Source organism: Arvicanthis niloticus, chromosome 15, assembly GCF_011762505.2.
Source record: "Arvicanthis niloticus isolate mArvNil1 chromosome 15, mArvNil1.pat.X, whole genome shotgun sequence".
Classification (NCBI taxonomy): domain Eukaryota; kingdom Metazoa; phylum Chordata; class Mammalia; order Rodentia; family Muridae; genus Arvicanthis; species Arvicanthis niloticus.
Window position 1 is genome coordinate 70566613 of NC_047672.1, and position 26620 is coordinate 70593232.

The 26620-nt window shown below is 38.0% G+C and overlaps 1 protein-coding gene across 1 annotated transcript in view; it reads left to right on the top strand.

The window, feature by feature from the left end:
• Positions 1–7914: 7914 nt before the first annotated feature.
• Positions 7915–26620, top strand: part of Magi2 (membrane associated guanylate kinase, WW and PDZ domain containing 2) — a 172567-nt gene continuing 153861 nt past the window's right edge. Inside the window, exon 1 of the mRNA XM_076913183.1 lies at positions 7915–7967. The gene's annotated coding sequence lies outside the window, so the exon portion shown is untranslated. The remainder of the gene's footprint in view (positions 7968–26620) is intronic.

Genomic DNA, 26620 nt, shown 5'->3' on the forward strand with positions numbered 1-26620 from the left:
CTTCCAGGCTCCCCACTCTAACACCAGGAAGCTTTGGTGGACTGGATCATTTGAGTTCCCACTTAAGCATAACTTGTACCACTCACAATATTTTATTTCTTCTAATTGTGTTGCCATGCAGATTGTGAATAGCTGTCTTATTCTTTTTAGCTACTTGCAGTTCAAACTAGATATCAACCTTCACTGCGGGAACCCAGAATGTTTCAGCAAGCCATTTAAAGTGAATTATAATGACAAATAGAGACGGGGCAAATTAATATAGACTTTAAAAAGATAAAAAAAAGAAAGTGAAATCACGTATTTCAAATCTTGAGCATATAGCCACTTACTAAACCTTTATAGCAAAAACCATCCCCAATGCTTTAAGAACAAAAGGCAGATACCACCTAGTTTCCTCTCTCTTTGCCTTTCTAATAAAGCTTGCAAATTTAAGCCAATATGGGCATGTGTAAACCTCCGCCAGATAGAATCATTTCTGTACCACACTTTTCTGCTGCCACTTACTGTCACTCTCTCAAGGAGGTCTGTCATACTAGTTAGCTGTCATACTAGTTACCACGACAGAATTGCACAACTGCATCTGACAGCTTTTTTTTTGGCCAGCTAAAAAAGAGTAAGTACCCAAAATATTACTATGTACATAATTGCTAATAGCCGAATACCTGCCAAGGAAATCATGCACATTTCTGTTCAAATTTGGTAAAACATGCCAAGAAACAAGTGTGCAGTCAAAAGTCACGTAACAGTAGGGTTCGTTCCGGTAGAAGAGCTCCTAAGAAACCTCAGCATTCATCATGCCCATCACGGAGTGTACTGACAAAAGCAAAAATTAACACCCCGCAACTCAATGCTGTCATCCCATGGGATCACCATCACACACCCATCACTAAGCAAAGCCATGCTACTTAGAACTTTCTATCTGTACCAACAGCAGGCCCATTGATTGGTCATTGTGAATACTCTTAACATTCATTAGCAAGTATACTGTAGTAGTTAAATACTCATGTTAAATCTATATGATAACATGAAATAAATATTCTCACCATAAATCATGGTCCAGGCAGTTTTTTCTTATTAACTTTAAGATAGTTTATGTCCTATATCAGAGGTCCTGAGGGTGACTCCCAGCTTGTGTTTACACAGTAGTACCCATGATGGTGCTCGTCCATGTAGGAAATGCCAGAGTACATGGCAACAGAGCAAAACAGAAAGGAACAATATTTTCTAGTTTTGCTGTTAGGATGTTTAGTTTCAAGTATGTTTTTTGTTTCCCAGGTTGAACAGAATAAAGTTCTGAAGGTTACTTTTTCCTGCAGTTTCTATGTTGGGAAATGAGCTACAGTTAGCTTATCATTGATACATAGAATCCATTACAAAAAGTAAACTGGGTATTGGAGATTTGAACTCAGATCATAATACTAAATCAGAAAGTGCTCTTCCTCACTGAGACACCCCACCAGACTCTAAAAAAATAGTATTTCTTTAGAAAATTCATTTGATGCCTATCGGGGAAGAGGACACAGCCTCTGGCAGGCTGTCCATGCGACAATGGATGCAGCCTCTGGTGGTCCATGTAACAATGGATGGCTCCACATTCATGCACATGCTGGCAGCATTATGTGGACTAGGAGTGGAAAAAGGAGGTGGAGAGGATGGATTTTATCAAAACATATATTATACATCTACAAATTTTCAAACAATAAATAAAAATTCACTTTTAAATTCATTAAATTCTGAAGCTTCTAGCTATTACTTGTATATAAGTTACCCAGAAAGGTGTCATTAATATTTCCTAATTTGTATACTCAAAAATATAAAATATTGAAGGAAGAGTCTTTAATGCCTCTGTGTTACGTTTATTCAACTCAAAGAATCCCAATTTATCCCTTCTTGCTATAATACTTTACCTCTAAAATACAATTTAACAAGAGCTTCAATGTGAAAAGCAATAGTAAGAACAAGAAACAAAATCAATGAAAACAGTATGGAGCTGAAGGAGGTGTCCCTCACTTGGATCCCTATTCTAGTCTCCAATATCGGCCTACTTGGCTTTGGAGAGGACATTGGGGTGCACCAGGGTGGACCTCCACACACTCTTACATGAACTGTCATAGTCTACCCATGTGAGATCTGCCTACCAGGGAAGGCGCAGATGTTAGTCGAGCTTTACACACCTGCTCTTAAGCCTGCCCTCTACAAGGCGGCAACATTAACACAAGGATGTTGTATTTAGTATTTTTCGTTGTTGTTGTTGTTGTTGTTGTTGTTGTTGTTGTTGTTGTTGTTTTGAGACAGGGTTTCTCTTTATAGCCCTGGCTGTCCTAGAACTCACTCTGTAGACCAAGCTGGCCTTGAACTCAGAAATCCACCTGCCTCTGCCTCCCAAGTGCTGGGATTAAAGGCGTGCGCTACCACTGCCTGGCTAGTATTTTTCTAGTAAAGAAAGTATATAAAAAGAACACAAATTTAAACACGCCATACTCTTATGTCATTTAAAAATTGAATATTAGGTTTGGACCTGTGGGCTCACTGGTAGACAATGTAAGTGCCATGTGTGGGGCCCTAGATTTAGCTCCAAGTACCAGAGAAAATGTGATGCTATCCAAATACATCCCATAATGTAAGCATCTGCTAGCACAGTGCTAAGTAGATGTCATCCAGTCAGCAGTGAGAATCAAGGGAAAACCTTTCTTCCAACGTGTTCCTTTAGTCATTTCTTTGGCTTTCCAAAAAATATGCAAGATTAAAAAACACTTTCGATGTGAAATAGACAGAAAACTGGGGAGAGAAGTGGATCAAGGGTTAGGGAGAAGGGCAAGAAAAATTAACTGCAGCAAATTTTTCTTAGAAATGCTAAAATGGTGACTAAGGCTAATTTTTCAAAGTTCCGTTGAAATGGTGAATAGCTTCTGCTCACATCCCCCACTAACTTCTTTACAAGGACAATCACTGCAATGATAAAATAACAGTTGGATAAACTATTAAATAATCTAAAAGCCTCACTTGAATGTTGTTAGTTTTCCTTTTTCTTGTCCAAGATCTAATCCATGCTACAAAATTCACTTATTAATCATATCCTCAAGGTCTTCCTCTGTGGACAGCCCCACAGTGTATCTTCCTTTTAGGTGACTCACCCACTTTTTTGGCCTGTTGCTCTCTGGAGTACCCCTCCATTTGCTATTACCACATGCTCTCTTCTTATGATCAAAATGAAATTATTGGATTTGGTAAAATATACAGTGCTAACACTGTGTCATCCTTGATGTATAATATCAAAATATTGACTGAAGAGTCAGACCAAATCATTTGAATCTGTTCGAACAACATCAGCTGGGTGAATAACTTCTGTAGGTAAATGGGATGCAGACTTAGAAAGACACTGTACTTAATAGACAAAGCCACCAAGAGTCAGGCAGGTAGTTGCCAAGCACAGATACAACACAAGATAAGCAAGCAGAGATAGCCAATCAGAGATGAGCAGAAAAGACGGTATGCAGGTAGAAAGGAGTTGAGTCAAAGAAACACTGAAACACTAGAATGCAGTTCAAAAGGACGCGGTGAGAGACAAATGGGATCTTTTCTAAGAAGCCCTGGAATATGTTCTCAACTTTCACAGCTCTAAAGTATGTGTATCTCATTTCCATGAAGTAGGCCAGCCTTCGAGTGCCTCTACAGATTTCTGTTGTAACTCTGAAGCTAGATATTTTTCTGTTCTAGTATAGATGTTTCTAGTTTCTATAATTAGGATGGACCCAAAACTTTTTAAGAATGAAAAGAACAATTTTGTATGTGACAGAGAGAGAGAGAGAGAGAGAGAGAGAGAGAGAGAGAGAGAGAACATGAAGTTGGATTATAGGAAGGTAAGGAAGATGAGGAGAAAAGCTGGGAAATGGGAACTATGATCAACACATGTTGTATGAAAATTTAAATAAAATATTAACTGATAAATAATATATATTACTGATACAGGAAAATCTCCAAATACAATCAGATACAATTTAAAATTTAAAAACAAAGGTGCCTGGCAGAACCCGTGTAGGAATGGATGTCCATTTAATCTTCCAATTTTGTTCCTGTTCTAAAATATTGATGACTACCTACAGATTAACCTAGACATAACCACAGAATGTTGCAGGGTTGAAGGAAGCATCTTATCACCAAGGTTGCATAATGATTCTGTGGCCTGAAGAAAATCTCAATTAAAACCATTCTTAACTCTGAATTAACCTTGCTGATCTCAGGTGTTTACTTTTCTGTTTTGTGTCTTCTGTTCTATTTTGTCAATGTGACCTTAATCATCTCCAGGCTTGTTGGGAGCTGTTGAATACAGTGTTCTAAATGGTTCAGGGCCCAAGAGCTTCAAAGTGCATGCCTTCCTGCTTGGGTAAATAGTACCATATTAGAAATTCTTTTTCTGATTTGTTAGCTTAACTTTGGAGACATAATTGGTTTTTTAAAACTAACTCAACTTCAAATACCTTGTTTTTCACAATGAAAAATAATTCTTAACTTTCCATAATCTGGGAGTTGTCTGCTCTCTAGTCTGCAAATCTCAATTATTGCTTCTTTGTATATGTGAAGATTGTGATTGTTCACCAGCATCCTATCCAAAATCATTCTTTGCTCTTTCAAAAACAAAATGTTGCCTTTCAAAAAACGAAGGATTTCTGCCGTGCTGTTCTGTAGTAGGGAAACCAGAGTTGAGAATCATTTACTCTGTATTTTTAAAATCCAAATGACTTTTGAACATTTTTACCATAATAAAGAATAAATACTTGGAGACATAAATATGATTAATCTGAAACATGATACAAACTGTACATGTATTAAAACATCATGACACTCTACTAAAATATGTATAATTTTGTGTTTTTACTTATCTGTCACATAAATTTAAATTTTTCTTTGCATACTAAAAATCTCATTCAGGTAAATATAAACAAATCTATGTGCATGTATATTGACATACTTATACACACATATGCAAACACATTTGTATAAACATACACTGGTCTTTTTAAACATTGGTTGTGGAGTTTTTTATATCTATCCTACCACTTTTACAAGTAAAAGAATGAATATATTTTGAATACATTTTTATTATTTTCTTATAACAAACATCTGTCAACTCTGACAATATTTAGGATGAAGGTAGGGAATGTGCCTTTGTAATGGAGAATTGATTATGTCATAACATTCCATTCCAAAGCATGAACCAAACCATTAACAGCTGACTTCAAAAGTATAAGTATTTATAACAGAATTTTCCTTTTTTATGAATTCTTAAATAAATTTCTTTGGCAACATCAAACAAATAAGCAAACCAATCAACATCTTAGGAAAAAAAATAGATTTCTCCTAAATTCTGAAAAATTCAAGATTGCCATATATAAGAAGAATATATATAGTAAGTTGTCCCTAAGACCTTTTTCTTGTAAATCTGACAGAGATAATCAAGGACCTCTACCTCTGCAGGCAACACTCACTAGTGACTTGTCTGAAAAGAGCCAAGGCGAGGGAATAAATAAAGGAATGGTTTATGCGGTGAAAGATAACTTAAAACTTGTGATATAAAAGCATTTACATGCCGTTACATGCCTTTCGTGGTACTAAACTTGTTAGAAATGTGGATTCATGCATTGAACCACATAAGTAACATGTGTCCATGATGTCAGTTCTGTTCTATATGTTTTCTTCTATTTTAATTGCTGGTGAAAGTAGGTATTGTTAAGTAAAGAATTTTTAATAGCCATTGTCTCTGTTAGCTTTGGGTATTTGATGAAAGTCATCTCAAGACTTAGTTCTTAGTTAGTTTCTTAGTTAGTTAGTTAGTTAGTTCTATATTTTTTCTTTTCTTGTGGGTCATAATTGACTATAGACTCTTCATGTATTAAGCTTAAAAGAGCTTCTCCAACTCTGCTTGAAATGTCATAAAACAGAACAGAGTAACTGCATTGTGTCATCTCTCTAAACTCAGAAAAGTTTTGTATTCTAAAACTTACATATGCATAAAAGTTGAGGTGAGAAAATGTGAATTTATAATTAATTTAATGGTACAATCATCATTCGTATGTTCACAATTAGACTGGAAGTTGGTGCTTCTTTAAATAGAAAGATGGATGTTAACATTTATCAAAAACAAAACAAACCACCAAGTGCTGACCAGTTGACATTGGTGATTTGGTTACTCTTCCCTGGGGAAGACTAGTTCTGCTTTCAACATTTCTTGGTATCCTGTATTTCATTGTCTAGGGTTGCTGACTCATGAGCTCTCCCCTTTCATGTAGATGTGTATTGATGTCATTCTTGGCCAGGTCTTATTTAGGCAGACATGTTATTGAGATTTCATGAGTAGCTTCTCTGATACTTCCTCTAGGAGATACAATATTACAGCAGCTTTCTAGTCCTCTGGAGCTTACATTTTTTTTCCTGCCCCCTTTTCTGTATTGTTCTCTGTGCCTTAGGTATAGGACTTGCACACATAACATTGTAGAGACTATGTAGTTTGTTATCTGTGTAAGGACAGTATAAGACTAGGGGCCAGGGGCAATAAATTTTAGAGGGATTGGAGGGGTAATAATGCTAATTTTCAAAAATAAAATATATGCAAATGATCATGTATCCTTTAATTCAAGGTACTTTCTCCTCCAAGAGTTTATTTTTCTACCTCCAAGAATTATTTTTACTAATATATTTAATAGAAAAATAACAAAAGACTTAGTGTATAGTGTGTCCTGCACAGATGATGTATGTAATAGAAAGTCTGCCACAGTCAATAGGAGAAGACTGTGAACTTATACAGACCCAAGCCACATCTATACTACTGTTTCATGATATTAAAAGTGGTATCATGAGATCATGTTACTTGATAAAATATCAGCAATATTAATGCACTTTAATTAAAAATTAGCCTGTAAACATAGAAAGCAATTTGAAATATATTCACCAAAATATTAACAGTGGTTGCCTCTCTATGATGAGATTGCAGGTAATTCTAATTTTTTTTCCAAAAAGTTTGCTTTGCCTATAGCAATATATATTACTACAATAATAATAGCACTATTAAGTGTCTCTTAATATACTATACAGGCATGCAAACACATTAATTAGCTTTTGAGTTATATATAGAGAATGAATGTTTAGCAAGGAGAATTAACTGGTCTTTATATTTGTCAGACTTTCTTATGAAAACTCAGTGTATGTAGAAAGCAGCATTGGACGGTAAAGCCTTTGTTTTCAAACAGTATGCTTCTGCCTGTAGTAGGATTTATAATTTTATTGATATTCTCAGTGTGAACGCACTAATGTTAAGCTTAGAGAATTAGAAACAGTCTCAGTAAAGTACATTGAAATTTTTAGACTTTTTTTTTTTTAACTATACCTTGGGAGCATCATCCTGGCAGCACTGAGTCTGACCCGTGTCGTAGGAACAGCCCGGCATGCTGCTCACCATCACTGGGGTATCAATTGAGAATTTTGGCATCTTTGTTTTAGTCACCACAAACAATTTGCTACCCTCAGAAATATATTTTCAAAATATGGTCTTTATCCCAAAATGCTTCTTTCACAACACAAATAAGAGACCATCAAGCACTTTCAGTAAAGTGGTTTGCCTTTTGTGGTGATAACAAGATGAGGTGCCAGCCTACTGCTCAGCAGGAAAACACCAAACCCAGCAGGAAACCTGCAGGGAAGGGAGCTTTGGTTTGAACTGCCAGTTTTTCAAGCCAGTGCTTCTTATAGCTTCCACATGTCTGAAATTTAGGCAAATGCTGACGGCTTTATTCGTTTTATTCTGCTTGGAAGACTATTTATTTACTCTATGAACAATTAAATTATATTACTTTTTATTAGAAAATTGTGCTTTCTATTCTTTATTTACTGAAAGAAATAACTTTTTATTTTTCAGAGCTTCCGTATGGCTGGGAAAAAATCGATGATCCTATATATGGCACTTACTATGTTGAGTAAGTCTCTAAGCGTGATATTAACTTGTTACTAATACGTTGTGAAATTGTATTAGCATTGTATTTATTGAGCATGTGTGGCTAACGGCCCCTTTAATTCTCTTTCATCTGATTCTGAAATGTCCACAACAGAATCTACCAGCATGGCTAGTGTTTCTTGATTCTGCAGCTGGCTGGTGTGTTGTTCCTTCACTTGGACTCATGATTCTGAAACACTAATTGTAAAGCATGTTCCACCCAGTCCTCTGAATGAATGATAATTAAATATACTTAAGTGAATGCTTTTTGTTTTGAAACCAAAATGTTGAGAGCTGGATGCTTGTGAAAAAAAAAAAAAAAAAAAAAAAAAAAGTTCTATTATACTAGATCTCAAATTCAATCAACTAGATCGGCCATGCCTTCCTATTGAAGCATAAGATAAAGTTTTGATGCTTTCTCCTATGTAGAAGAACACATTATAGATGCAGTGTTCTTCCCACACAAAGGGCTGTGGTGTTACCCATCGGTAGCTGCACTACATTAACATATCTGATCAAAGTATACGCTATCTAGGTCTATACATTCTTTAACTCAGACCAAAGATCTACTAATGATTAATTTTATCACACACGTATTTTTCCTTATGGAAAAATGATATTTATAATTTTCTGAAATTATGTAATTTACTGTCTAGAACACTCACTCTCTTTTGATAGAGAATGTCTACCTTTTATCTACCATGTGGTGCTCCTAACATTATTAGGGTGAATCATAGAGCCAACCTTATTATACTTAAATAATACCCAAGAAATGCAGGGATGGCAAAGCCAAAGACTCTCACACTGTCTACCAAATCTGAGCCCTTTTTTCTTCAACATAATCAGAATGTTCAAGGCTTGTAGATTAGTGGGCTTTTCACTAGCATGCTGTGCAACAGTATTCAAGCAGTCCCTGGCCACTGTTAGGTGTCCAGCCTATCTTTTTGCTGCAGAGGTTCAGATGAGCTGGACCTGTGCACCTCACTGCCCCTGAGCCTCTCCTGCTTGAGCGCTTGTCTCAATTACTTTGACACACATCACCCCCATGTTCATCTGGAGATTCCTTCCATATTTACAGTCAAGGTGAATTCAGCTCATTTAACATGGTGTTCACTCTCTAATGTGCGGGCCCTCAATAGATACAAAAAGGAAGATAACTACACAGGATTATCCCTGATTACAAAGAAGAGAGAAGGCTGAAAGAGAGAGGGTGAATATCATTTGTAAATATTTACAAGGACAATGGGTCCTATTAAACTGATAATCAGTGAAAATATATGTGTTAATAATAATAAAACTTTATCCTTAATAAGTCTAAAAGTAACTTTACTAGGTCCCAGCTTGGATACGTGATCATATTGGTTTGCCATGCTCAAAATTAAACCTACCTCGGAAGGTACTCTACCACTGCAGCCCACACCCAACCCTCCTAAATTGCGTTAATCCACTTGATCAGATTGCAGTGTGCCTTAACATGTAACATCTGAAATCCAAAGTGCTTCCACATAATGACACAGGGCTGACATGTGTGACATGCCATAGATCCTTTTAATACAATGTCCTACAGAATCAATGAGCAAAACCCTCTCCTCAGTCCCAGTGTTGGAAAATCCGTGACGATTCAGGTAGAGAATACTTGGGAATCCACACAGCCTCATCTTTTCCAGTGTACAGGTAACTGCTGCCATCACTTACACGTGGGAGGGACTCTACACCCAGGTGTTATTTACAAAAGCTAGAAAGTGTGCCAGGTCCAGTGTGCAAGTCCTCATTTGCTGATCCCTCCCCTCTTCTAATTCTTCAGATTATCTCTTCATATCTGTCCTCATGTCCTTTGAAACTAATTTCCAGTGTTCAATCACGTTTGTCCAATTAAGTCAGAAAACGGTAGGCCAAAGCAGCTTAACATCCCTCTTTTTGATCAAGCTCTGCTATTTGCCATGGCCTTGTGTTTACAGGACTCCAGACAGGGACCATTATCAGTTACTGGATGTGTGACTATGTCAGGCCAAGCAGAAAATTGAAACAAATAAGCACATAATCCAAACATACAAATAGCATTAAAGTAGAATGTTATCCAAATATTGCACAGAAAAACATTTTCACCAGCATATATTAAATGCCTCAAGTATGTATGTATGTATGTATGTATGTAGTATATGTGTGCAGGTGTGTATATATATATATATATATATATATATATATATATATATATATGTATGTACATGTGTGTATATGTGCATGTACTCGTGCTACCTGAAATAAGAAATGTCTTCCATCTTAATAAAGAGAATTTGTGATATGTTTTCATTGGAATATGTCTATTTACATGATTTTTAAACTGTGTATCATTCGCACTCTTCTGCCATTGGCACATGTGTATACTGATTCTGAAAATCATTCTGCGCATGAAACTTACCAACCAGATATACAAGCAGAGCCCACATGGAGCTTGGAATTCATGCACTATAATTGTTTGAGGTTGCAGGAAGTCTACTACTATCTTGTATTATTTTATACAGAAAAGGAATACATTCTAGTCTAAGGTAAATTATCACATTTTCCAGTGTAGATATTTAAAAGATACAAAATACCATTCTGAGATTCTGCCCAGTGGTAGGTAGCATGCTTACTTGGTTCAGTCTATACCAGCACATGCATGCATGAACGCACATGCACATACACAAACACAAACACACACACCCCTTATATTAACATAGCATTCATAACTACATTGATAATATTAATGTAGCATCTAAAGGAGTCATATTTAAGATGGTTAAGATTTATTTAATTTTGTTTTCAAATGGTAGCCCTGAAGACATACATACAAGTGACATTCTACAGACTGAGCAGGTTATGTTTAGAAATATACATATAAACAGGCAAAAACAATAAGTGAAGTAACAGGCCACGAATTTGACAGAGAGTAAGGAGGGGCATATGAAAGGGGTGGGGGGAGGAAGAAAGACAGAAATGTAATTAAATTATAATCTCAAAAATAAAATTGGAAAAACAAGGCTATCTATAAAGGTCTTTGTAAATCTGTACCCCAAAAAATATTGGCTCCCTAATGCTGTTAATGATAGTGGTAGCACTGAGCGGTGGATTCTTTGTAGAGTTTTCACTTTTAGTGAGTAGTCATACATCCATTTATACAATTACAAGCACAATTACAAAATAGTGAAAAGCATCCACCTTGTCCATTTGTTTAAGAAAAACAAACAACCTGCACTCTGAATTCCTAGACACAGACTGATGGCACCATAGCAGTCAGCCACTCTTCATTTAGCCAGTAAGGCAGCATAGAAGCTGCAGAGCAGACTCTGCCCTCAGCCAAGAATTGTAGGTTAAAACCAGTGACGTGCTTCAGGCCCAGTTGTCTTCCACACAGTTCCCGCCAGTAGGAAGGCAAATAGGAATTCCAGCCAAGGCAGTGTGCAGCAGCTAGACTGCTTGCCTAGGCAAAGCCTTGACTGCTCAGGCTTTGACTACTATAACTTACCCAGTGTGTTGTGTTTTTTTGTGCCATGTAAATTAATTTTAAATATTATGGGTAAAATATATTCAAAAGTCCAGAGGAAGAACTCATTCTGCGTATCATCATTATCATCTCATCAAAATTGTTACCATGTGTTCCATGCACAGTGTGTGCCATGAACTGAGTGGCTCAAAATTCTCTGTGACATTTACTGTCCTCCACAGTGTTAACAGAGCAAATGACCTTCAATTTATAGTTGGAGAAACCCATGCCAAACAAAGATGAGTAACTCCCTAGGGACCATATACTGAACACAGGCAGTTTGGCTGGAGAGCCCAAACTCCAAATTCTTGCTAATACAGCTCTCATAAATTTCACATGGATAGCCCATAATATCCCAGACAAGCCTTTCAGTCTCAACACTAGGAACAGTGAGGACTCTTTGAAGAGCACAGTGACTTTCCTCTAGATCTGGAACAACTCCACAGCAAGATGCTTAAGGATAGGAGGCCGTGCTACCTACCCAGCCCTGTGAAATGAGCTCCTAACACAAGTGTTAATGAACTGTCAGGTCCATGCCTGCTTCTGTGATGAGAGCTGCTGAGCAACATGACAAACAAGGAACAAGACCTGAAACAAACATGAAAGCCCCTCTATTATGGAGTCAAATCATGGAACTTGGGGGACACTCATTTGCAGCATATAGGACTGTATTTTAAGTACAGTGGACCCTACTTGATATCTCTCATGTCTTCTGCAAGTCAGGAAGCTACACTGAGCTCTGTTTTAAATACCAGCCAAAAGAAGTAAGGCCAGTTCTCCCGATAGACACTGAATACATGCTAGCACTGCACTTAGCAATGTATTAAGAAGTCCTGGAGCTGCTAACTAGAAATGTAACTGTCATCGTTCATAAGGAACGGGGGAAAATTAATGCAAAAAGTGCAAAAAGTAGCACTGAACAGATGTGACTTGTACAAACGTGGATTTCTCTCCTCCTTTGTGAAATTATGTCTGCTGGCTACATTCTGGTTTTAATGGCAGTTACACAATTTGCTTAAGTAGCTTATCCAGGAGACACAGTTTCCTGGGATGGCTTTTCTGCAAGCTGCCTCCCCTGGCACAGAAAGAGAAGCCAGCCATAGAATGGCATTTAAAATCATAGTGGGGACTGACAGATGTGATTCTCATGCGAGGCTTTAAACGTTCCTCACGTGATGTCCCATGTCTGCCACTATCAAACGTTACTTGTGTGCAGTAACCAACTGTGCTGCCTGCTATCAATGCAATGTGGAGCGTTAAGGGATCACTGTCCACTGCGTGCCTTAATGATAAGCTTTGTCCTGGTATACAAGGTTGGAATGTAACTGGAGTGTGTTGGATCAAAAAAGTTATAGCGCATGAATGCTGCTCTCCTGAGTCGTTTTCTAAATTTTCCAAGGCAGGGGGAAGGCTCTTAGCTTAAAGATTTTCTTTAAAGCACAAGTGTAAAACATGCAGTTAGAAATAAGGAATGTGCCTAAAATCTTGCTTTCTGTTGTTTGATGCCAAAAGGTACTGTTTCAGTTTTGCTCTCTTCTTAAACATCCAGAATATTTTTGATGCTTTTTAAATGCCTGCTCAACAAGCAAGTGTTTTCCCTAACTTATAAATTAATGTAAGTGGACATGCTGATCAGAGGGGATACGATCCTTCTATGCTGATAAAAGCATCCAGTATCTTGGATGAATTCTGTATTTGGTGAACAGTTTGGGGGCCTCTCGATTACGGCTTCTCAGCCACATGTATGTGCCGCGCGGTTGCTTGGCATGCAAGTTCTGTAGCTTCCTGGATTGTGACTAGGTAGATTGTCGCAGATAAGGAAAAGGATGAAGAGAAAAACAGAGAAACAGCAGGAGAAGAAAGTGCTCTGTGCATATAGCATGTACTCCATTTCATAGGTCAAAGCACAGAAACCTTTGCGAGGATGAAATGCTTAGACATGGCTAGACATTTTCATTCCACTGTTAGTGTATAGCACAAATTTGTCATAGGTATTTAAAATGTTATCCTTATCTTATATTTACTAAAAATATAACATGTATGGTGTGTGTGTGTGTGTGTGTGTGTGTGTGTGTGTGTGTGTGTGTGTGTGTCTGTTCTTCTCTTGGTAATACTTGGTTGGCTTTCCAGTAATTTTTTGATTACAATATGCCCCACAACGTGAACAGTTTTAATAAAACTTTTGATTTGTCAAGATACATGTAATTTATTGTCATGGCCAGAAATGTACCACACTGAATAACAATAGCACTTCTTTGGCATTGTTGGTAATTCTATGAGCCAGGTATTGATGAGGAAGGACTGCAGAAGGGTGGTGCTTCTGTGACTGCTGAAGAGTTAGAGGATCCAGGGACACACACAAGATTATAATTCATGATTACCTAGCATTCATGTCATCTTAAGTAGCTGGGAATTTGGGATAGCAACTCTAGAAATGTCTGTTGTAAGGCACCACCTTAACATTCAGTGTGCTTTCACATTAATTATCCAGATACCAGTCATCACATTTGTGAATGAAAAACCAAGCCTCTGAGTTCTCCAAGGGCATACGGCCAGTAAAGCTGAGCTATGCCAGATAGATCAAAACGGGCCCCGATACAACAGCTGATTTAGATGCTGCTTAGGTTTTATACTTTACAAACTAGTTAGTAAATGACCCTGAAGCAAAACACTTTGGAGTTAAACAAAAGACACCAGAATAGAAACGACCACATGTGCTTTATATAGGGCATATACGTGAAAGTTAAAGTGTCTATATTCAAAAGTAGACACTACTCTAATGACTATCTTTTGCTCTCTTCGATTGACCCATATGGATGTCAGAGTTTAGTACGTCAGTTCGCTCCACATGAAGAAGACAGGGATTCATGCTCCACATGAAGAAGACAGGGAGATGACTGAGTCGATAATAACTTAGTGAAGTATACACATGGTATTTTTCTGCAAGTAATGTCCATAATTTTAACAGATATCAAGACAATAGCAAAAGATAAGGAAATATTACCACTCTGGTATCAGTTTTTCTTTGAGAATATTTTTATTTAAGGGGTTGTTATTTGAGAACTTTGTACATACAATCACTTCCATCATTTCCACACCTATACTTTCCCTCTAGCTCCTCCTGTGTCCTTTCCCTCTGTCTCAAGTTCATGATGTCTTCTCTTTTAATTATTATTGTTACATATATGTTTATATAACAATACATAATATCTAGTTTTATATGAATATCTAGTTTTATACAATATCTAGTTATTGTATAAAGCACATGAGATTGTATTGATATATAACAATACTTACCATTACCATTAGGGGTTAAGCATCATTCAGTCACTCATCAAAGATAAGTGTGTGTAGACACATTGTCTTTAAGCATTTTTAATGAACTTAAACTAAGCCCTTATTGAGGTATTTTTAAAGAAGGTAAATACAGGCAAATATCCTAGTAGTCACACAGTGACCCTGGATGGCAACAGGGCAGGAGAAACTCCTCTCAGAGGCAGCTGTATGAAGTGCACAGACCTTGAGTCCCCATCAGACAAGGGAAAGAGGGCAGAAATACCACAGATAGAGGTAGCACATGGTGGTGTGTTCCTAAACTATTTTTCCATAAGACCATGAAGACCATCACAGTGGCCTTGTGAAGGAAGATTGGGAGAACAGTCAAGACCCAGGGACTGTTGCTCATAGGACTCACACACAACTTTTCTAGCTGGATGTGAGATGTGTGGGAAGTGGTGTTTCTGCACAAGGAGGGCTTAAAGGCCTGTGGGTAGTGCCATCCCTCCCACCTAAGGAGAGACCCATATTGCAGATAGCTGAGTGCTAAAGTAACACAGAGCATGACGCTAGCACCTCACTTTGGATCATTCTGTTTGCTTCTTGCCAATGCAATGTAATAAGTAGGCCATTGTTCAATTATTTGTGAATCAGCTCTTCTACCTTCCAAATACAATTTCTCTGCAGATTAAGTGAGTTCTCTGCATTTCGTGCATGAGCTAGAGACTAACAGTCTGGCTAACAGTCTGTCGTGACAGACCTCATAGTCACTTCTCGGTCTAAGAAACAGTTCCAAAGTTAACACATGCAGTCAAAATTATCCTGAACTTACCCAGGATTGTTGTAGGTTAGAGATTTGCATACTGAAAGAACACCATTGTGTTGGAAGAGAATACTTTCTGGAATTAAAGTATTTTCCTGGTGTTTGGTACTTTTGGTTTTTCGTAGCTATGGAAGAGAGATCATATTTAGCTTAGAGGGACGTCAATATTATCAGAGGTCTGCCACAATCTGGACAAAATGAGGCATCAGGAACTGATGCCATTTTAAAGACTCTCTCTAGTTGAGTGAAGCCCGTGATGACCACCCAGCAAAGCAGACTAGAAATCCCGCTACCCTGATGAAAACTGTAATTCATCTCGTCGTTAGTCGGGAGAACTCTTTCCAGAACCCCTTCACTATGTCATGGAGCATGATGCTTGTAAGAGCTTACATCCTACCTATGCCTGATTTCTGATAGATAGCTTGGCATGAAGTTTCACTTAAGCTCCCTGACACTGGTCTGTTAGATTAATGGTTTTGATTGGTTAATTGCTCAGGTCTCCCCCGAAATTTAAGAAATATGCATTGCACAGTGCGCTGGCATGGACAAACTTGTCCATTTTCCTGTATTAAGCCTCATTGTTTTCTCATTATAGCTGCACATTGAAGCATTCTGAAATTTTTTTTAAGTGTTTCCATTCAAGTTCTGCTTCTGTTTGGCTAGATAGCAACATAAATCACCATTATTTTATATTAAGAATTATAACGGTAGTGAGTGTTATGGAAGGAACACTTCCCTCCATGGTGAATCATTACAATAGACCATGGAGAAAAAGCAGAACTGTGCTTGATATGCAGTCATAAGATTGGTATTAGGTTGTCATTCAAAAGGAAGAAAGATAAAAGATACATTTATAGACAAAATTCACAGCGAGAACAATATGCTTAATGTTTATATTTTTATATGAATAAATGTTTCGCCTGCATGTATGTTTGTATACATATTCATGCAAAACCCAAGAATTCCACAAAAAGGAGACAGATCCCCTAGAACTGGGATTACAGACCATTATGAGATGCTGTGTGGATGCTGGGAACCCAATTCCTCTTCAAGAGGACTGAGTGCTCTTAGGTGCTGAAGCCACTCTCCAGACCTGAGAATAATACCTTATACATTGTCAGAGCTGACTGTATTAGAGGGGGGAGATGTCTTTCTATTTGAACAAAAGCAATATTGTTAAGCATAACTTTTTACTACAGATTAACAGATGCCTTCACCTTTAACTAGTTGAAGGACAGACTGAGCTCTTGGTTTAATTAAAAAAAAAAGGAGGGGGGAGTGAATCCTCCTAATGTCTTCATCAAATTTTATGTTTAATTTTAGCCTAAGGAAAATGAGCTCTAGAACTTTCAAGAACACAATTGTGCTCTGGGGGCTGAGGCTGCATATCCTACAGCAAGAGACAGCATTCGCTGGGATATGCATGTAGTTTAGTGTTTTTAACCTAAACTTAATCTAGAAGAAACTCATCAGCCGGCCTCAGAGTCCAACTACTCAGAAGGCTGAGGCAGAAGGATGCTAAGTTTGAAGGCATCTCTGGGCATCAGAGTTTAAGGTCAGCCTAGAAAATTTAGTGAGACACCCATCTCATAGTAAAAAGTAGGAAGAGAGGGCTGGCCTATAGCTCAGTGATAAGGAATTTACCTAAAATCTGTAAAGTCCAGCTTTTATTATTTACCACCAAAAAAAAAATAAATAAGCTCATCATTGCTATTTTCAAACACTTAAGTCTCACCTACTGAGCTAATTATGATAATGTAAAATACCTTAGTTCACCTGTCCATTAAACAGTCATTTATAAAGGTTGATATAGTCCCCCTGCATCTTTTCTACCTTACTTTTACAGTGAACATATTTTGAGACTGTTAAGATGATAGGAGAGACTACTTTTCTTGTTTTCTGTAGTATTGCCATGAATTTAGCTTGTTACAGTGACTTCATATGTAATTTCCAAGAAGGTCTTCCTCACTTAACATTAGTTGACCTTGAGAAATAGCTTAACAGGTAGTGGTGGTGATGATGATGATGGTGGTGGTGGTGGTGGTGGTGGTGATGGTGGTGATGGTGGTGGTGATGGTGATGGTGGTGGTGGTGGTGGTGGTGGTGGTGATGGTGGTGGTGGTGGTGGTGGTGATGGTGATGGTGGTGGTGGTGGTGATGGTGATGGTGGTGATGGTGGTGGTGGTGGTGGTGGTGGTGGTGGTGGTGGTGATGGTGATGGTGGTGATGGTGGTGATGATGGTGATGGTGATGGTGATGGTGGTGGTGGTGGTGGTGGTGGTGGTGATGGTGGTGGTGGTGGTGATGGTGGTGGTGGTGGTGATGGTGGTGGTGGTGGTGATGGTGATGGTGGTGGTGGTGGTGGTGGTGATGGTGGTGGTGGTGGTGATGGTGGTGGTGGTGGTGATGGTGGTGGTGGTGGTGATGGTGATGGTGGTGGTGGTGGTGATGGTGGTGGTGGTGGTGATGGTGGTGGTGGTGGTAATGGTGGTGGTGGTGGTGGTGGTGGTGGTGGAGGTGGTGGTGATGGTGATGGTGGTGGTGATGATGATGATTGCTTAGACATATAGTCTGGCATAGCCTTCAGTTTCTTCAGTTTATGGTCTCCCTGCTTGTGTCCTCAAAGTACTAGAGTTACAAGTATGTGTCACTGTGCCCTGCGAGCAGTTACCTTTATGAAGCATTTGGCATGCATTAGTTATTCTACAAAACCCATTTAACCATCATCATAATGGCTTATGACAGATGCTATTGTTTCTATTTTACAGAGAAACTGAAATGTAAAGAAACCAAGCCATCAAGCTAGCTGTTGACAGAACTTCAGACAGGGCTTAAGAAACTTTACTGTTCACATTTCATTCTCGACCCCTCAACCCTAAGTAACCCAAATATAAAATGAGCTAAAAATTTAGACACTGATTTGTCTTTAAACATGTTCATTTTTTTTCTAATTGTCTCCCTCAAAATGGCTCTGTGATTTAAGTAGGATGTATGCAGGTGAGACGCTTTGAGTTGGGAAGCATGAGGGACCTTCTCAAAAAGAGCAAGTGCATCACTTCCTGCACATGTTTGCACAGCATGCCCTTTAAATGAAGCTTTAGCCCTCATTCTGGTTTGCTCTCAGGAATGACAAAATGGACAGCTTAGGGGGTAAGGGCTGTCCCACTGTCACCTGCAACCACATTTAAATAATAGCTCTCTCACCAAGTCTGACATCATGAGCTTGATCAGTAGACTCTACATGGTGTAAGACGAGAACCAACTGTCCTTAGCTCTATATGCATGCTGTAGCCTCAGTGCCCAAGCCCCGCAAAGTAAATAAATACATGTAAACACAGAGAAAGAATCTTTAAAAATGAGAAACTGACAACTCAACCTCCTAAGAGGTTTCAGAAGTAAAGCAGAGACACCCATGAGATAGAGAACTCCAGGGCCAAGTGTCTCTTTTCTCCGTCACTCCACACTGCTCAAGGTCTGCTAGTAAGTGCAGCATATGTGGAGTGAGAAGGCCACCATTTAAACATGGTCACCATGACAGTGGCAGTGGGACAGGTCTCCCAAGTCCTCAGACACCTTTTTACTGGGTGACATTTCCATTGCTCTGTGCACTAAAAGTGCCTCCAGCCATGTACTATTGCCTCCAGCTCAAGTGCCCTTTGTGATGTTCGAGATGAGCATTACGTGCTTGTATTTTTGTTGAGCATCTTCATCTTCCTCCACAAGCACCTTTGGTCTTGTTCAAAAATCGGAACTCAAAGCCACAGTCCATATTCAACTCACAGGATCAATAAGGACAGAGAGTTGGTACCACACCAACATTGAAGAAACTGAAAGACAACCTTCAAAGAGAGGCTCTGGTTCCATCTCCTGGTTCATCCTGATGTTATTTCATTTCTGATTTTTCAATACATAAGTCATGCACATGTGCCCATATTTCTGCTGAAGCACAGTCACTTGCTGTTTTTATGTGAATAACTCCTGAGTTCTTAAGGTATTGTTAAATGTATCAAAGTAATATTCTATGATTTCACACGTGTTTTCAGAATATCTACAGATAATTTAGAGTGTAATTGAAATTTCCAGTTTCATATTAAAAACATAATGACACTCACCTTGCAGAAGTATTATCAGATATATTCTGCATGCATGACTATGAAATATTTGCTTGAGAAATAATTATACAGTTGTTTCGGAACCATGTGAATCAACATTCTTGAATTTTGGCTCGTGAAGACCTGGGCTAATTTCCTGTATTAACTGGGAGATGTGCCGAAGGGGGGGGAAAAGCATACCCATTTTGAGGAAGAGGTAAGCTAAAGGCATTGCGCCCAGTGTGCCAAGCGTCTGGCATGAAGACTAGACCTGATGAATATTAGCCCCTCTCTTTCTTGCTTTATTTTCTCATTTCAACTATTTGGGGCATTTATGAACCAAGTTTAAATCTGAGCAGGACAGAAGTAGCTTGAAAAGTGTGTGCAGGGGGCACCCTTCTGAACCCGTCTCATCTTTCTGAGAGCTTTGGGATGGACATCCCAGAAGTAGCCCAGTGCAGGGGCACACATTTGTACTTTGAAAAAAAAAAAAAAAACAAAACAAAAAAAACAAACAAACAAAAAAAAAAAAAAAAAAAAAAAAAAAAAAACAAAGCAAGCACATTATTTAAGAGCACATTTCCCACACACTTATGGGAAACCATCCTCAGTCTATAATGCTTTGATCTCCCTGGCAATGCACACAAGTGTTAATTATGGAAACTCTGCAACCACACCCAGCCCCAATAAGCAATCTCTTTAAAACACCAGTGATCCAACTACCATCCTCCTCCTCTGGTTTTAATGCTGCTGGACTTTTGTTCTTCCTAGTTATTTTTATTGCTCATCCTACCCCCATTTTCTCCTTGTCTTTACCTTTTGGAATTACACCTTCTGCCTATACCTAGACCTTGTGGCCACATATTAGTGGTAAAGTGACTGAATTACTCTGCACAGATTCAAGGTATCCAGGATACAGCATAAGGATAAAAAACTTATCCATGGTAAGTTCTCCTTAAAACTCATCAGAAGTATTTTTTTTTTATTTTTGTTTCTAGTCCCTCCTGAATCACATTCCACCTCATAAATGTAAGCGCTCATACATGTTTGATTTGTCCCTGGTCTGTATAGTTCTAAAGACTCAGTAGTCAAGAAACAATTATATATAATGAATATTGGACCTGAAAACCTTGCAAGCTCTGAGTTTTATATGAAACTGTAATTATCTTCATGTCCCTGGCCTCCAGAATCATAGTTTTATCCACACCATAGTCTGCATCTCTGCCCCACCAGAATCCTTCCCGTGGCTCCCACCTTCCTGGATAGTTCCAGATATCGGTGATGTTGTCTTTATGATTTCCTAGTATTCTGAGCCACCGTAGTCCTTGGCGTCTGTCCCCAAAGCATTTCTGTATCCATGGTTGTTGATGGCTGTCCTTATTAATGGCTGTATAACTTTTAGAGCTCTATTAACTGAAGCTAAACTATTACTTTAAATTTAACAACTCAAAAAATTGATTGAGGAATTACAGTTCATTTTAACATAAAGCATATTTCAGCTCACACTTTTTAATTTTTTTTTTGTGGCCAATAGTAAGGTAACAAACTCAATTTATCTCACCCAAGATTGTTTCTATTTTAAAATGAAGAATCTCACATCTAGGGAAAGTCCTTATGTCCTGCGTAAACAATGGTTAGCCAACACAAATGTCTCCTCCTCTAGAGATTTGACCATTTAGTCAGGGCTGGCAGGCACCAGTAAAAAGGGGAGCTATTAGTTTTGGGTCTAATACATAAGATCTTGATATAGTGCAGCCATTAGTTTCATTTTAGATACATTTCATCCTGCCTCCAAGTTTTTGACTTCGCGTTTTAAATATAGAAACAAAAGGATTAAATTACCTTTAAAAATGGTGTCCACCTCCCGCACTCAGCAATAGCATTTGGACGTTTTATGAGAGTGAAACGGCAGCCTAGGCAACAATTTTAATGCATGCTTACTGGCTCTAATTTTTTAATTGAACATAGATTCTTCTCTCATACAATACATCCTGACTATAGTTTCCCCTCCTCCATCCCTCCCAGATCCCCTCCCCCAACCTTGCCTCCTATCTGTTTTCCTTCAGAAAATAGTAGGCCTTCAAGAGACAACAGCCAAACACTACAAACAAGATGTGATAAGACAAGGCGAAAGCCCTTACAACAAAGCTGAAGAATCCAGCCCCACAGGAGGAGGAGAGTCTTAAGAGCTGGCAAAAGAGTCAAGACACATCTTCTCTCACAGTTAGGAGTCCTACAAAACCACCAAGCTAATGGCTACAACACATAGTCAGAGGACCTGGCACAGACCCCTGAGGGGCGTCTTGCTTGCTGCTTCAGTGTCTGTGACCATATATGAGCCCTGCTTATTTGATTCTGTGGGTCGTGTTCTCCTGGTGTCCTCTCATTTTCCCCTATTGACAGTGCCCTTTGCCTTTCAGAAGCATTTCAATTTCATGAGATCTCATTCATTAATTATCAATCTTAGTGCTTGTGTTATTGGTGTTCTGTTCAGAAAGTTGTCTCCTGTGTCAATGCATTAAAGGCACTTTCTCTTCTATCAGGTTCAATGTATCTGGTTTTATGTTGAGATCTTCAATCCACTTGGACTGAGATTTGTACAGGGTGATAGATATGGATCTATTTGCATTCTTCTACACATCCAGTTATGCCAGCATCATTTCTTGAAAATGTTTTTTTTTTCCCACTGTGTCTTTTGGGCTTCTTTATCAGAAATTAGGTGTCCATAATTGTGTGGGCCTTGAAAACGGTTCCATTGATCACCAAGTCTATTTTTATGCCAGTACCATACAGTATTTATTACCATAGCTCCATGGCACTACTGTAGCTCCGTGGTACAACTTGAAGTCAGGGATGCTAATACCTCCAGCAGTTTCTTTTTATTGATCAGGATTCTTTAAGCTATCCTGTGTTTATTGGTTTTCAATATAAAGATGAGTATTGTACTTTCAAGGTCTGTAAAGAAGTACATTAGAATTTTGATGGGGGTTGCATTGAATCTGTAGAATGTTTTTGATAAGATGACCATTTTTACTATGTTAATTCTATTGATCCATGAGCATGGGAGATCTTTCTGCCTTCTCATATCTCCTTTAATTTCTCTCTTCAAAGACTTGAAGATTTTGCAGTATAAGCCTTTCACTTGCTTGATTAGAGTTACCCCAAAGTATTTTATAGTATTTGAGGCTGTTGTGAAAATTGTTGCTTCTCTGATTTCGTTCTCAGCCCATTTGTCATTTGTATACAGGTGAGCTACTATTATTTTTTTGTTATCTTATATCCATTTTGTTTTATAGACATTTTGCTGAAATTTTTTATCAGCTATGGGAGTTCCCAGGTAGATTTTTATGATCATTTATCTTATCATCTGAAAATACTGATGCTTTGATTTCTTCCTTTCCATTTTGTACCTTTTTGATTTTCTTCAGTTATCTTATTGCTCTAGTTAAAACTGCAAATACTATTCAGAATATGTATATAGAGAGAGTGGACAACCTTGTCTTGTTCATAATTTTAGTAGAACTGCTTTGAGTTTCTCTCCATTAATCTCATGTTAGCTATAGACTTAATGTAAATTGCATTTATTATGTTTAAATGTGTCCTTTGCATCCCTAATCTCTCCAGAACTTTTATTATAAAAAGGTTGTTGGATTTTTGTCAAAGTCTTGTCTGGATCTACTGAGATGATCATGTGTGGGTTTTTTTTTTCTTTCAGTTTGTTTATAATATGGATCCCTGATCTCTGGTACAAAGCATCCTTGATCATGGTAGATAATCTTTCTGATGTACTTAGATTTGGTTTACTAGTATTTTTGAATGTTTTATTTCATCAGATGAATAGATGAGATGAGAGCTGCATCCAAGCTGTGTGAATACATGGCTTGGGCTGAGCACAGAGTTTCATTCTCTGTTCTATCTATCCCTAGGCCTAGGTCTAGAAACTTCTAGCTGACTGATTCAATCTGGCTTTTCTCAGCTTCTGACTGAATTGCTCTACCTGGCCTCATATTAACTTTGGCAATATCTTCTAATGTTCTGGCCCTTTCTCATTCTCTGGCTAGTTTTCTCTTTGCCTGTGTCTAGCTGGTCTCTCTGTGATCTCTGTAGAACTGCTGGTAAATTAGCCCTACATACACACCACCACCAAACATTCTTTTCTCTCACTTAAGTAGCCTCTCTTCCTTTGCTGTTCTCATGTGAGTTGAGCGTATCTATCTCTGACTCATTCTGTCAAATATTTCTCTGATTCAATACTTTATTGCCTCTCAATTAGATATTATTTCCAACTTGTTTGTTTGCATCTACAAATTAATCTTACTTTCATTGTTAATGTGTGTGCAGTTAGGGTGTATCTGCATTCTGGCCAGAAAATATCTTTGAATGTGATCCCTTGACAGAGCAACCATGTTACTGGATTAAAATTTTCTCTATATTTTATTGTGTAGTTTTGCATCTATGTTCATAGGGGAAATTGGTCTGTAATTCTCTTTCTTTGTTGAGTATTTATGTGGTTTTGGTATCAGAGTAACTTTGGCCTTATAAAAGGAATTAGGAAATGGTTCTGTTTCTATTTTATGAGATAATTTGAGGAATGTTGATGTTAACTCTTCTTTGAAAGTATTGTAGAATTCTGAGCTAAAACCATTTGGCCCTTAGCCTTTTTTTGGTTGGAAAATTTTAATGACCACTTCAATGTCACTAGGGGGCCATAGGTCTATTTAAATTGTTTCTCTGATCTTAGTTTAACTTTGGTAAGTGGTACCTATGAAGAAAATTATGCATTTTGGCTCTAATTATTTTTAAAGTATCCATGTATCTTAAAGACCCTAAAAGCTTTATAGAATGATTGACATTATACATGGCCATGTCTTCTAAGAGAAACAAGATTCTTTTTACCATGTATTTAGTAAGTGATAATGGCTTAGTGATGATTCTCCATAATGCATAAAATATGCACTAACTAAATGACCCAGTGTTATAGCCAACAGAAAGAAGGCTTTCACACAAAAATATAGTCAGGAGGCTCAAACTCACTGGAGTACAAGATAGACTCAGCTCTGGATTTCAGTGCTAATACATGGATATCTTTCTTAGAAATGATTCCACCTCCCATGTGGATGGCATAATCCTGAAGCAGCCTTCTTTGTGAACAGGGAGAAAAGAAAGTAAAACATGAGTGCCTCAAGCTTCCCACTTACATTCACAATACACACACACTCATATGCCACATCACAAAACACATTCCCCAGGTACAGGAGGAAATAATGAGTGGACATTTATAGAAATAAAATGATCACTGAAGTGTAGAATTGGGAAGAAATCCTACTAAAGGCAGTATTCAATTATTTTGTGAAAAAGTTCAAAGTAAAATAGATTAATTTTCTATTCATCCAGAGGTCATATTTTAAAATAACTCATTTAAAACATTAAGCTTTGATCTGGTACTTTTAATTTTAGCTTTTTAAAGCACTCTAACATATAAGTTTATTACATGAAAGCACTATTTTCTAATTATTTTGTTTTTCTGTTTTCAGTTTCGTATCAGAGCACATCCCTGTTTAATCATTGTTCCTGCCCACTACCCTTGCCATAGTGTCTACCAAAGAGATGTAAAAAATTAGTATTTGATGAATCACACTATCTGGCATTAAGAACGTATTTGTATCAGGATACTACTCTGCAGTAGTTTGATCATTTTTAACCCATGTAATATGCCCAGAAATTCTAACAGTTTTATTATTTCAATGCTAGATTTACATATGAAAATTTCTGAAGCACAAAGAATATAAATGATGTCCATAAGATCACACACTATGAATATGACGGAGCTGACAAGTGAATGTGAGCAATCTGACTGCAGAGAACAAACTCTTTTTGTTGTTTTTAAGATTTAGTGTGTGTGTGTGTGTGTGTGTGTGTGTGTGTGTATGCACCAAATGTATAGAGATGCCCAAGAAAGCCAGAAGAGGGTGTCAGAGCATGACACCCTAGAAAATGAGTTATAAATAGTTGTGAGCCACCCAATGTGGGTGCTAGGAATCTGAGTCCTCTGTACACACAGCTAGTGCTTTTAACAAATGTCCCAACTGTACATAACTAAATCAAAACTTTGCACTGACCTCAGAAGACCCCTGTGGGGCTATTATTCTCCTTTAGCTTTCAAACCATGAAATAATGTTTATCGATTTTTAAATAGTTTTTATTCTTCTTTATCCAAACCTAATGGCAACAAAAACACCATGTTTTCTTCTTGGGACTAACGTAAAAATGAACAATTTGTAGACAATGAGGTGCAGTGTCTGTGTTTGCTGCCAGTGGACTGGCAACTTGGGACCCAAGTAGAAAGAAGTAATGTCCCAGACATGGGAGACCAAAAGGAGGGTCAGAGAAACCCAGGGGAATTCATCTAAGCTTCCAGAAATTCATATTTTCTAAGTATATTCAGAGCTTCCCACACAATGACAGAAAAGGGGAATAGTCTAAGCTAAAAAGCAAAAGCTAAATGAGATTTTCTGAATTGGAGGAAGAGTAACTGTCTCCCTAGAGTCTCCCAGGTCTCATCCCTGATGTGATGAGCCTATTATAACACAAAGTAGTTTTCCTAGTTAGCAATATACTGAGCCAAATATTTTGCCACCTAAAAGTGATGACATTTTGCCACATCATTTACATGTCTGGAAAGATTCTCTGGCCTGAAGGATACCATAGGTACTTACCTAAAAGGATGATAATTGTGTCACATAAACTAACCCTACATTTCATGGTCAGTTCAGTTGTCACAATATGTACTGGATGGATGAGTGAAACTAGGAAACATTAGGACCCCTCACCTTTCTTAGTTTCTGACTCTATCTAAGCATTTATTCAGTTGATCTGCTTGAGGCACTGACTCCCTAAGCCATGATAATAATAATGGAATAAAC